Source organism: Mauremys mutica, chromosome 12 (assembly GCF_020497125.1).
Source record: "Mauremys mutica isolate MM-2020 ecotype Southern chromosome 12, ASM2049712v1, whole genome shotgun sequence".
NCBI classification, from domain to species: domain Eukaryota; kingdom Metazoa; phylum Chordata; order Testudines; family Geoemydidae; genus Mauremys; species Mauremys mutica.
In genome coordinates, this window is record NC_059083.1 from 33,838,776 (window position 1) to 33,850,834 (window position 12,059).

General features: G+C 61.0%; 1 protein-coding gene across 1 annotated transcript in view; it reads right to left on the reverse strand.

Annotated features, from left to right (window-relative positions):
* LOC123345264 (E3 ubiquitin-protein ligase TRIM39-like) overlaps window positions 1–12,059 on the reverse strand; it is a 31,347-nt gene that overhangs the window by 18,409 nt on the left and 879 nt on the right. The gene's annotated exons all lie outside the window — the stretch shown is intronic.

The following is a 12,059-nucleotide window of genomic DNA, read 5'->3' on the forward strand; positions in this document are numbered from 1 at the left end:
TGCCCCCGGTCCATCCGTGTCCCCCTTCGCCCCCACCACCATCGTTGCCCCCTCCACCACCCCCGCTAGCTGTTTTCCATCTACCTCAATCTCCTGCCTCTGGGACTGAGCTGCTCACCTGGCTTGCCACGCCCACTTCCACCATTTGGGCCTGCAACAGCAGCAGCCACCATTGACTTTTTTGCACAAGTGCCCGTGGGCGCACCCCCCACCCCCACCCCCTTGGCCTGGCCCCTTTCCTTTGCCGCATTTGTCTGCCCCACCCATTTCCTCTGTGGCCCTGATTGTCCTGCCCCAGCCCTGCAGCTAGCCCCGTAGTCCCTCTGCCCCATTCCTAGCTCGACTCTCCCTCCCCAGCCCTGTGATCCCCCAGCCCTGATTGGCCCCTCCCCTCGTGCGCCCATGCCCCCTCCCATGCGCTTGTGCCTTTCCCCCATTTGAGTTTGCCCTTGTTCACTGCACCCCCCTATGCTGTTAGCCCCCCTGATCCCCTAGTGCAACTAGAGGAGCCGGAATTCCCCTCTGGGTCGGTGGCCTGCCACCCTCCCGCCCCTGGGTCCTTGCTTGCTCCCCTCGGTCCTTTAGTCTTCCCTTTCTGGCACCCTCCTCCCCTGCCTGCAGCCTAGCGGGGAGGGGTGGTCGCCTCCTTTCCCTCCCCTCCCCTCGCTGTTTGTCCCCCTCCCCGCTCTCGTTATGGCGGGGGACACGGCGGGGGAGACCCCTCGCGATGCTCCCACCACCCCTCCTCCGGAATCCCCCTTGTCCATTCCCCAAGCCTCTACCTCAACCGCCGCTGCCGGTCTACCTGCCACTGCCCCCGCTGGGGCACCGGCAACGGCGAGTACCGGGGAAGCGTCCGCTGCTGCCACGTCCTTCGCCCCTTCCGATTCGGGGGGAGCCCCCCCAGCCGGTGGGAAAGGTCGGGGTGGGAAGAAGGGTAAGGGCCCCGCTAAAAAGACCAAGCCCTCCATGGCAGGGACTACCCCCGCTGCCGCGGCCCCACTACCGGCCGTGGCATCCCTCCCCGCTGTTCCCTCCACCAGCTCCGCGGGTGTCCCTCCCCCGGCCCCCAGGGCGTATGCCCAGGTGGCGGCAGCCCCCCCGCCTGCCGCTGCTCCTCCAACCGCCGCTTCCGCTTCCATCTCTAGCGGCCGGGGCCCCTTCCCCACCTTGACCCGGAAACACGGCGTCCGTTGCCTCCTGGTGCCCGCCTCGCCCCACGTGGAGACATACGTGCGGGCGTTGGCGAGGGTGGTGGGGCCCATGGCCATCGTGGCGGCCTCCAAGATGTACGGGAAGGTAGTCTTCTTCCTGGCGTCGGAGGCCGCCGCCCAGGAGGCGGTAGAGACGGGTCTGGCGGTGGGGGGCGTGTTCGTGCCCCTTGAGCCCTTGGAAGACCTGGGAGTCCGCTTGCTCCTGACTTCCGTCCCTCCCTTCCTGCCCAATGCCGCCCTGCTGCCCGCCCTTTCTGCCCTGGGGCGCCCTATCTCCGTCATCAGCCCTCTCCCGTTGGGCTGCAAGGACCCCGCCCTCCGTCACGTCCTCTCGTTCCGCCGGCAAGTGCAGCTTCAACTGCCGCCTGCGGCGCGTGACGGAGAGGCGCTCGAGGGGTCCTTTATGGTCCCCTACCAGGGGGCCCGCTACCGGGTGCATTATTCAACGGGGGAAGCCCGGTGCTACCTCTGTCGGGCGATGGGGCACGTCCGGAGGGACTGCCCCTTGGCCCGGCACGGAGGAGCGTCCGAGACCTCCGAGCCCCGGCAAAGCACCAGACCTGTCACCGCCAGTGCCCCTGGCTGCCCGGCACCTGAAGCTGCCCCTCCTCCTTCTCGTTCCACCGCTGTGGAGGAGGGTGTGGCGGAGATACCGCCGGGCATGGGAGAGGGCCCGCCCCAGGGAGACGCCTCCCTTGTTCCTGTTGCCCCTCCATTGCTTCCCCGAGTCTCTGAGCCGTCGCCCTTGCCCCCAGACCTGACCCCTGTTAGCCAGCCCCCGGATGATGCCATGGAGGGCTGGTCCTTAGTACAGGGGAAGCGGGGCAAGCGGAAGGCTCAGGCCCCATTACATCTTTCGGATTCGGAGACCCCCCGGAAGAGCAGGAAGGGGGTCTCTGATGGCGAGCCTTCCGCCTTGCTCCCTGACGACGCCCGTTTTGTGGTGCCGGCTGGGCATGACGTGGCAGCACCGGACGGTGACGCTGCCCCTCCTCCGGGGTCCCTTCCCGAAGAAGCCACCGAGGGAGCCCCTCTTGCCCCCTTGCCATCCGAAGCCCCCGCGAGTGCTGAGGTGGGCGTCGCTTCGGGTGTTGGCGGGGAGGGCCCCGGGGTGGCGGACAGCGATCTCCCCTCCATCTATGAGGAGATCGAGGCCCTGGGTCTGACCCCAGTTGCGCAGGGGGAGGACGACCCTTTGCTAGCGGGTTCGATCTGAGCGACCTCACCTCGGTCCCCCTGTCCCCAGGTTCCCTACCCCTGACTGATGCTTCTGCTCCCGCCTCCGAGGGTCCCCTGGGGTCTTCCATCAGCCCATCTGCAGGTGGCACCTCGCTGACGGCCGCCGTGCCCACTGAGGCGACGACCGGTGCCCCGCTACCCAGACCCGATTCCCAGGGGGTGTCCCTCTTGGGTGTGGGCCACCCGACCCCTGGCCCCACCCTTGTCCCCTCCACCTCCCGTGATGCCATTGCCGCCCCTGGGGATACTCCCCAGGGCATGACCTTAGTTGTTTTTCCCTGCCCTGACCCATCAGGGGCTGCTGTTCTCCTTCCGCCGCCCCCTGTTGAACTGGGGAGCGGGGCGGGCCGCGTGGCATCGGCCCATCAGGCGCCACGTCGAGGGTCTGCCCCATGCCTGCCCGCCTCGGTGGGCCACGGGGCTGTGACGGGGGCCCCGCTGGGGGACGGTCGTCGATCCGTTACCCCACCCCCCCATGCGCTGAGGGAGGAGCTGCGGGAGTTCCTTGAGGACTTCCGTGGCTCCCGCAACAAAGTCCATCTTGCGCTCCAGCGGTGGGGGGATTTCCACCTGATCCTCCGGGCCGCGAGGGCCCTCATGGGGGAGGGTAAGGGGACCGGGAAGCAGGCCGCCGCGGCCTACCGGCGGGTCTGTTTTTTCCGTGACTCTCTGCTCACCTACGGGTTTGGTCACGGATTGCTGCGCGGCCCGACGGAGGCCGTGGGCGTGTCTGCCGGCGAGGATCCCCCCCAGCACTCCTCATGGCGCCGATCATCTTTGCCACTTTGAACGCCCGGGGCTGTAGGATGGGTCTCCGCAGGAGCCAGGTGCTCTCCTTCCTTCGGGACGGGGGGTACTCTGTGGTTTTCCTGCAGGAGACCCATACGGATCCGGCCGCTGAAGCTAGCTGGCGGCTGGAGTGGGGGGATACGATCTACTTTAGCCACCTCTCGGTTCGCTCGGCAGGAGTGGCGACCCTTTTCTCCCCCGACCTACGGCCCGAGGTGCTGGGGGTCGCCGAGGCTGTGCCGGGCCGCCTGCTGCACCTCCGGGTCCGCATGGAGGGGCTTGTGGTTAATCTCGTCAACGTCTACGCCCCGACATCGGGCCCGGAGAGGTTGCGTTTTTACCAGCAGGCATCCGCCTTCCTCGGCTCCCTGGATCCTCGTGAGTGCCTGGTCCTGGGCGGGGACTTTAACACCACCCTCGAGGAACGGGACCGCTCGGGGACCGAGCAGTGCCCGGCCGCCGCGGACGTCCTCCAGGAGATCGTCGAACGGCACTTCCTGGTGGACGTCTGGCGCGACCACCACCCGGACGACGTCTCGACGTTCACCTTCGTCCGGGTGGAGGCCCATCGGTCGCGCCACTCCCGGCTGGACCGCATTTACCTGTCACGTTTCCACCTTTCACGAGCCCTCTCCTCCAGCGTCCGGCCGGCCCCTTTTTCGGATCACCACCTTGCCACCGTGACGGCCTCTCTCTGCGCGGAGAGGCCGGGGCCGGCCTATTGGCACTTTAATAATAGTTTGCTGGAGGACGTGGGCTTCGTAGCGTCCTTCCGGGAGTTCTGGCTCGCCTGGCGAGGGCAGAGGCGCGCCTTTCCCTCGGCGCGGCGATGGTGGGACCTGGGGAAGGTGCGCGCCCGGCTCTTCTGCCGCGACTACACCCGGGGCGCCAGCCGACGGAGGGATGCGGCGATAGGGCAGTTGGAGCGGGAGGTCTTAGAGCTGGAGAGGCGTCTGGCCGCCAGCCCCGAGGATCCATCCCTCTGCGGGGCGTGCCGGGAGAAGCGGGAGGAGCTCCGGGCCCTCGAGGATCATCGAGCCCGGGGTGCCTTTGTTCGATCCCGCATCCGCCTCCTTCGGGAGATGGATTGCGGCTCCCGCTTCTTCTACGCCCTGGAGAAAAGGAGGGGGGCCAAAAAGCACGTCACCTGCCTCCTGGCGGAGGACGGCACCCCCCTCACGGATCCGGTGGAGATATGCGGGAGGGCCAGGGCCTTCTACGCGGCTCTTTTCTCCCCGGATCCGACCGATCCTGCCGCTTGCAAAGTGCTCTGGGACGGACTCCCGACGGTCAGCGCGGGCGACCGGGACCGGCTAGAGCTGCCTCTCACTCTGGCCGAGTTCTCGGAAGCCCTCCGTCGCATGCCCACCAATAAATCTCCGGGCATGGATGGGCTGACCGTGGAGTTCTACCGCGTGTTCTGGGACGTCCTCGGCCCAGACCTAGTCACCGTCTGGGCCGAGTCTTTGCGGGGCGGGGTCCTCCCTCTCTCGTGCAGGCGAGCCGTGCTCGCCTTATTGCCGAAGAGGGGAGACCTCCGCGATTTACGGAATTGGCGTCCCATCTCGCTCCTCAGCACGGACTACAAAATCGTTGCGAAGGCCATCTCGATGCGGCTAGGGTCCGTGCTGGCGGACGTGGTCCACCCGGACCAAACCTACACCGTCCCGGGCCGCACGATCTTTGATAACTTGTATCTGGTCCGGGACCTTCTGGAATTAGGGTGTAGCGATGGTCTGTCGTTCGCCCTCTTGTCCCTGGATCAGGAGAAGGCGTTCGACAGGGTGGACCACGGGTATCTCCTGGGCACTCTGCAAGCATTCGGCTTCGGACCCCAGTTTGTGGGTTTTCTCCAGGTGCTGTACGCTTCCGCGGAGTGTCTGGTCAGGCTCAACTGGACCCTGACTGAGCCGGTCAGCTTCGGGCGAGGAGTACGGCAGGGGTGTCCCCTCTCGGGTCAGCTGTACGCTCTGGCGATCGAGCCCTTCCTCTGTCTCCTCCGTCGGAAGCTGACGGGGTTGGTGCTCCGGGAGCCGGAGCTGCGGCTGGTCCTGTCGGCATACGCCGACGATGTGCTCCTCGTGGTCCAGGACCCGGGCGACTTGGTGCGGGTGGAGGCTTGCCAGGCCATTTATTCGGCGGCCTCCTCCGCCCGGGTCAACTGGGTCAAGAGCTCTGGCCTGGTGGTCGGGGACGGGTGGCAGGCGAGCTCCCTCCCACCCACGCTTCAGGCCATCCGGTGGAGCGCGGGTCCGCTGCTCTATCTTGGCGTTTACCTTTCTGCCATGCATCCGTCTCCGCCGGAGAACTGGCATGGTTTAGAGGGCGGGGTGAGGGCGCGGCTCCGGAAATGGACAGGACTACTCCGGTGCCTCTCTCTCCGGAGGAGGGCGCTGGTGCTGAATCAATTAGTCCTGTCCATGCTCTGGTACCGGCTCAACACCCTGGTCCCGGCCCCGGATTTCCTGGCCAACCTCCGGACGGCGGTTCTGGAGTTCTTCTGGCCAGGAACGCACTGGGTCTCTGCAGGGGTCCTTCATCTGCCCCTGGAGGAGGGGGGGCAGGGCCTGAAGTGCCTGCGCACTCAGGTCCGCGTCTTCCGCCTCCAGGCCCTGCAGAGACTCCTGTATGGTGCGGGTAGTCCGGCGTGGAGCGTATTGGCGCACGCCTTCCTCCGCCGCTTCCGAGGGCTCCGATACGACCGGCAGCTCCTTTATCTCGATCCGAGGGGCCTTCCGCGAGACCTCTCCGGGCTGCCGGTCTTCTACCAAGACCTCCTCCGGACCTGGAAGCTCTTTTCAATGACCAGGTCCGTGGCGGCCACCGTGGGGGTCGATCTCCTCGCGGAGCCCCTGATACACAACCCCCAGCTCCGTGTGCAGGTGGCGGAGTCCCCCACGGTGCGCCAGAGGCTGGTCTTGGCAGGAGTCACCAGGGTCGGAGACCTCCTGGACTACGACCGGGGAGACTGGCTGGATCCCCTGACGCTCGCTCAGCGCATGGGGCTCTCCAGCCCTCGTACCCCCCAGCGCGTACTTCAGGAGGTGACGGCCACTTTACTGCCCGCTGCTCGAGTTTACCTCGACCGGGTCCTGCGAGAGGGCACGCCCCGCCCACCTTCCACCCCGGGCCCTGTGGACCTTTTTATCGGGCCCCTGCCCCATGGACCCAATCACCCCCCTCACCCTTTCACAGCGAGCCAGCTGCCCGATCTGCAGCCGGTTCTGTTCCAGACCACGCCACGAAAACATCTGTACACGCTCATGCTCCACACGCTTCACTACCTCACCCTCGCATCCCGCCCCGATACGAAATGGCGGGACCTCCTGCCACCTCTCGAGGGTGAGGAGCCCCGGTGGGCCAGCCTGTATTCTGCCCTAGTCCCGAGGCCCGCCGGGGATGTCAGTTGGCGGCTCCTTCACGGGGCCGTGAGCACGGGCGTGTACTTGGCGCGGTTTACCCCTGTCCCTACCACCTGCCCCTTTTGCGACGTGAAGGAGACCCTGGCACATGTTTATTTAGAGTGTGCCAGGTTGCAGCCCCTGTTCCGGCTCCTCTTGGATCTTCTATTGCGTTTTTGGTTGCACTTTTCCCCTCACCTGTTTATCTACGCACTCCCCATCCGTGGCCCCACGAAGTCGCGGGATCTCCTTGTCAACCTCCTCTTGGCCCTGGCCAAACTGGCCATCTATAAAACCAGGGAGAGGAGGTTGGCCGACGGGATTTCCTGCGACTGTGGGGCCTATTTCCGCTCCTCCGTCCGTTCACGCATCCGGGCGGAGTTCCTCTGGGCGGCGTCCACTGGCTCCCTTCACACCTTCGAGGAGCAGTGGGCGTTGTCCGGGGTTCTCTGCTCCGTGTCCCCATCTGGTTCCCTTCGTTTAGCCCTATGACCTCACTCCCGCTCCTGTTTTTTTCATTTGTTGTCCCACGTAATTACTTAGTGTCCCGGACCTGTGGATCCTCCCCTTAGGCTGGGGGGAGGTCCTTTAGCAGTGGGCGGGCTTCGTCCGCCCACTTCCTGGATACTAATAGGACCAGACTCCTGTACCCCACTGGCCTGGGTCTGTCATACCACCTTATAATCCATTCATCCAGTCCATGATCCTTTAACTTGCTGGCAAGCATACTGTGGGAGACTGTATCAAAAGCTTTGCTAAAGTCATGGAATAACACATCCAGTGCTTTCCCCTCATCCACAGACCCAGTTATCTCATCATAGAAGGCAATTAGGTTAGTCAGGCATGACTTGCCCTTGGTGAAACCATGCTGACTGTTCCTGATCACTCTCCTCTCCTCAAAGTGCTTCAAAATTGATTCCTTGAGGATCTGCTCCATGATTTTTCCAGGGACTGAGGTGAGGCTGACTGGCCTGTAGTTCCACAGATCCTCCTTCTTCCCTTTTTTAAAGATGGGCACTACATTAGCTCTTTTCCAGCCATCCGGGACCTCCTCGATCGCCATGAGTTTTCAAAGATAATGGCCAATGACTCTGCAATCACATCAGCTAACTCCTTTATCAACCTCTGTTGCAGCTCATCCGGCCCCATGGACTTGTGCTCATCCAGCTTTTCTAAATAGTCCTGAACTACTTCTTCCTCCACAGAGCGGCTGGTCACTTCCTCTCCATATTGTGCTGCCCAGTGCAGCAGTCTGGGAGCTGACCTTGTTCGTGAAGACAGGCAAAAAAAGCATTGAGTACATTACCTTTTTCCACATCTCTGTCACTAGGTTGCCTCCCCCATTCAGTAAGGGGCTTATACTTTTCCTGACTTTCTTCTAGTTGCTAACATAGTCCTGTAGCAACCCTTCTTGTTACTCTTAACATCCCTTGCTAGCTGCAACTGCAAGTGTGATTTGGCCTTCCTGATTTCACTCCTGCTTCCCTGAGTAATATTTTTATACTCCTCCCTGGTCATTTGTCCAAACTTCCACTTCTTGTAAGCTTCTTTTTTGTGTTTAAGACCAGCAAGGATTTCACTCTTAAGCCAAGCTGGTCGCCTGCCATATTTACTCTTCTTTCTACACATCGGGATGGTTTGTTCCTGCAACTTCAATAAGGATTCTTTAAAATACAGCCAGCTCTCCTGGACTCCTTTTCCCCTCATGTTATTCTCCCAGGGGATCCTGCCCATCAGTTCCCTGAGGGAGTCAAAGTCTACTTTTCTGAAGTGCAGGGTCCATATTCTGCTGCTCTCCTGTCTTCCTTGTGTCAGGATCCTGAACTCGACCATCTCATGGTCACTGCCTCCCAGGTTCCCATCCACTTTTGCTTCCCCTACTAATTCTTCCCGGTTTGTGAGCAGCAGGTCTAGAAGAGCTCTGCCCCTAGTTGGTTCCTCCAGCACTTGCACCAGGAAATTGTCCCCTACATTTATTTGCCAAAAACTTCCTGGATTGTCTATGCACCGCTGTATTGCTCTCCCAGCAGATACTGGAGTGACTGAAGTCCCCCTTGAGAACAAGGACCTGTGATCCAGTAACTTCTGTTAGTTGCCAGAAGAAAGCTTTGTCCACCTCATCCCTCTGGTCTGGTGGTCTATAGCAGACTCCCACCACAACAACACCTCACACTTCTAAACTTACTCCAGAGTCACTCAGGTTTTTCTGCAGTTTCATACCGGAGCTCTGAGCAGTCATACTGCTCTCTGACATACAATGCAACTCTCCCACCTTTTCTGCCCTGCCTGTCCTTCCTGAACAGTTTATATCCATCCATGACAGTACTCCAGTCATGTGAGTTATCCCACCAAGTCTCTGTTATTCCAATCACATCATAATTACTTGACTGTGCCAGGACTTCCAGTTCTTCCTGCTTGTTTCCCAGGCTTCTTGCATTTCTGGATAGGCACTTAAGAGAACTCGCTGATGATCCTGCTTTCTCAGTATGAGGCAGGAGTCCTCTCCTCTTGCGCACTCCTGCTCATGCTTCCTTCTGGTATCCCACTTCCCCACTTACCTCAGGGCTTTGGTCTCCTTCTCCTGATGAACCTAGTTTAAAGCCTCCTCACTAGGTTTGCCAGCCTGCTTGCAAAGATGCTCTTCCCTCTCTTCGTTAGGTGGAGCCCGTCTCTGCCTAACAAACCTTCTTCTTGGAACACCAGCTCATGGTCAAAGAATCCAAAGCCTTCTCTCCGACTCCACCTGCGTAGCCATTCATTGACTTTCACTATTCGACGCCTCTACCCAGGCCTTTTCCTTGCACAGGGAGGATGGACGAGAACAACACTTGCGCCTCAAAGTCCGTTATCCTTCTTCCCAGAGCCACGCTGTCTGCAGTGATCCGCTCAAGGTCATTCTTGGCAGCATCATTGGTGCCCGTGTACCATAGATATTGTCCTTTCATACACAAGCAGTAAAATACCCTGGAAGGAGGCAGCAGACTCAGCTCTGCCGGCCCCAAAGGCAGCGTGGGAGCAGAGACGCCAGTCTCAGAGCGGGGATGCTCTGCATCATGCAGACACTCAGGACTTCTCAAGGCCTGTGTTTTTAGCTAAAGTTTCACATCACTGAGCACAGGCCAGAGGGGAAATAGCTGGGAAGGTTCTGAATGATCCCTCCTGCCGGTGAGAGTGAGGAGCTTAGGACGATGCATCACTGCACTGTGCCCCAGGCCCAGACCAGGAACAAGATGCACACGGTGCTCTCATCTGTCTGTCAGGCTCGCATGTGACCTCCCCCAGGCAGCAGCTGGGAGCCTGACACCAGCGCCGTCCCATTAACTGCACAGGGTGAAGCTGTGATGTGGCTGGAGGTCAGTGAGGAACAGGGAACACTCGGTCTGGGGGAATGTGCCACCCATAATTATAACTGCTCCAGAGCTGTAACAACCCAGGGCTCTCTTCCCCTTTGACAGTGTGTGATTCATTCACCCGGCACAGCAACATGCTCCTGCTCTGTCAGCCTGACTCTGTACTGCACCCAGGGCAGCCCCTGAGAGTCCCCTCCTGAGCTCCTTGCAGAATCTCCCCATTTCACTCCTTCTCTTTTCTCTGGGCCCTCAAGTTCTCTCCCCCTCTCTGCCCAAGGTCCAGGCTGCTGCTGCAGCTGCTGCTGAGAGCTCCTGGGGAGCTGTTCGGTGACACCCCTGTGGTGCTGCTGCAGGGAAGCAGTGAGGGAGGGAGGGAGCCAGCAGGGGCTAGTGAGAGACAGGAGGCAGAAAAGCAGCCTTTGCACTCATCAAAACAGCTTCATAAGTGAGCTGGGATCAGACTAGGGGAGAGGGCAGAGGGACAAAGGTGGCTGGATTCTCTGAAGATCCACCCACAAAATAAGCTCCGCCCATGTAAGTCACCAAAAGGAGACAGCATGGTCTGGTCACAGGAGATGGTGCGATGTTCAAAACGCGATGGATTTGCTGATTGGCTCCAAATGGCTCCTGGGGCCGGTCTCCCCTCATGGGGCTAGAATATACCCGTGGGCTCTCTGGGCCTGGACCTTCTTTACTGGGGGGGGAAATAAGAGGTGGCATCTCCCAAACATCACCCGCCTATGGCACCGGAAGGAGGTGTCACTGGCAGTACATGGTGCTGGGCTGTAACTCTCCCTCTCTGCTCTCACAAGGTGAATGGAATTGTTAAGAATTCTGATATTTAAAGGATCATCCCCAGGCACCTGAGCCCACCCCCCACTCAGGGACTGGAGTTGTTCACACCTCTCTGAGCTGCTCTGCCCGACTCTCTGCATCCCTACATGTGGGTCAGTTTTGAGGTTTTCTTCACAACCAGAACAGCTGGAGAGTCAGTTTAACACAAAGTGAAAGCTGAGATCCTGGAGAACAAGGCAGTCATAGAGAAGTGCCAGTACTTCCTGGCTGTTTCTGAGCCCTGTCAGTGAAAGTAGATGCTGGGACGTACCAGTGCTCCCTGCACCAGGCCCGGCGTCCTTAACAGGGCAGGTGGCTCTGGCCTCCTGGAAGGGGGAGGCCTTGGGGCAGAAGGGCCAAGGGGGCTCCACTTCCCACCACTGGTGAGTGCAGGGAGGGGGGTGGTTCCATTCCTCCCCCTCCCCCAAGCAACACGGCTGGGGCCGGGTCGCTCCGCTTCCCACTGGCTGCAGTGAGTGCAGGTGCGCACCCAACCTCTGCTGCCGGCCGGCGCCAGGCCCCCTGCTAATCCCTCAGGCTACCCTGGGCCCCACAGGGCCCCCCAAAGCTGGGGCCCAGGGCAGCAGCCCCTTTTGCTCCCCCCCCGTTGGAAGCCCTGCTGGTAGGCTCCGGCAGTACTGCCATGGCAGCACTTTAACCTCGCTAGTGCGGCCGTGCTGCTGGGACCTACTGGCAGGGCCGCCGACGGGGGAGCAAATGTCGGCTGTGTGTGGGCCGGACTGGCGGCCGGCTCTTGCCAGAGCACTGCTCCGGCCCGCACCGTCCCACTTTCACCTCTGCAAAGCACCCTGACGGCCAGTTTTCACAGCGGGATTGCTACTAACCGTGCTGCTCTCTGTGTGGATGTAAGTGTGCTAGTGTGAATGTGCTCTGCCTGCACAAGGAGCTAGTGTGCACATGCAACAGCGGCTTTAAAGTGGCATCACTTTTGCCAGCAAAACTTTGTAGTGTAGACAAAGCCTAAGAGCTGACAATCACTATGAGCAGGGTGGAACCTCAAGAGACTGAACGTACAGAGCTGGAGGCATTGGGAGAGAGGGCAGAGCGAGGGCAGGGTGCGCTCGGGTGAGGGGGCAGAATAGGGCAGGAAGAGGTGAGGTGGGAGTGTGGTCTTGGGGGAAGGGATGGAGTGGGGGCGGGGCCTGAGCAGAGCAGGGCTTGAGCACCCCTGGGGAAACAAGGAAGCCAGCACCTGTGTTTTACACACTCAG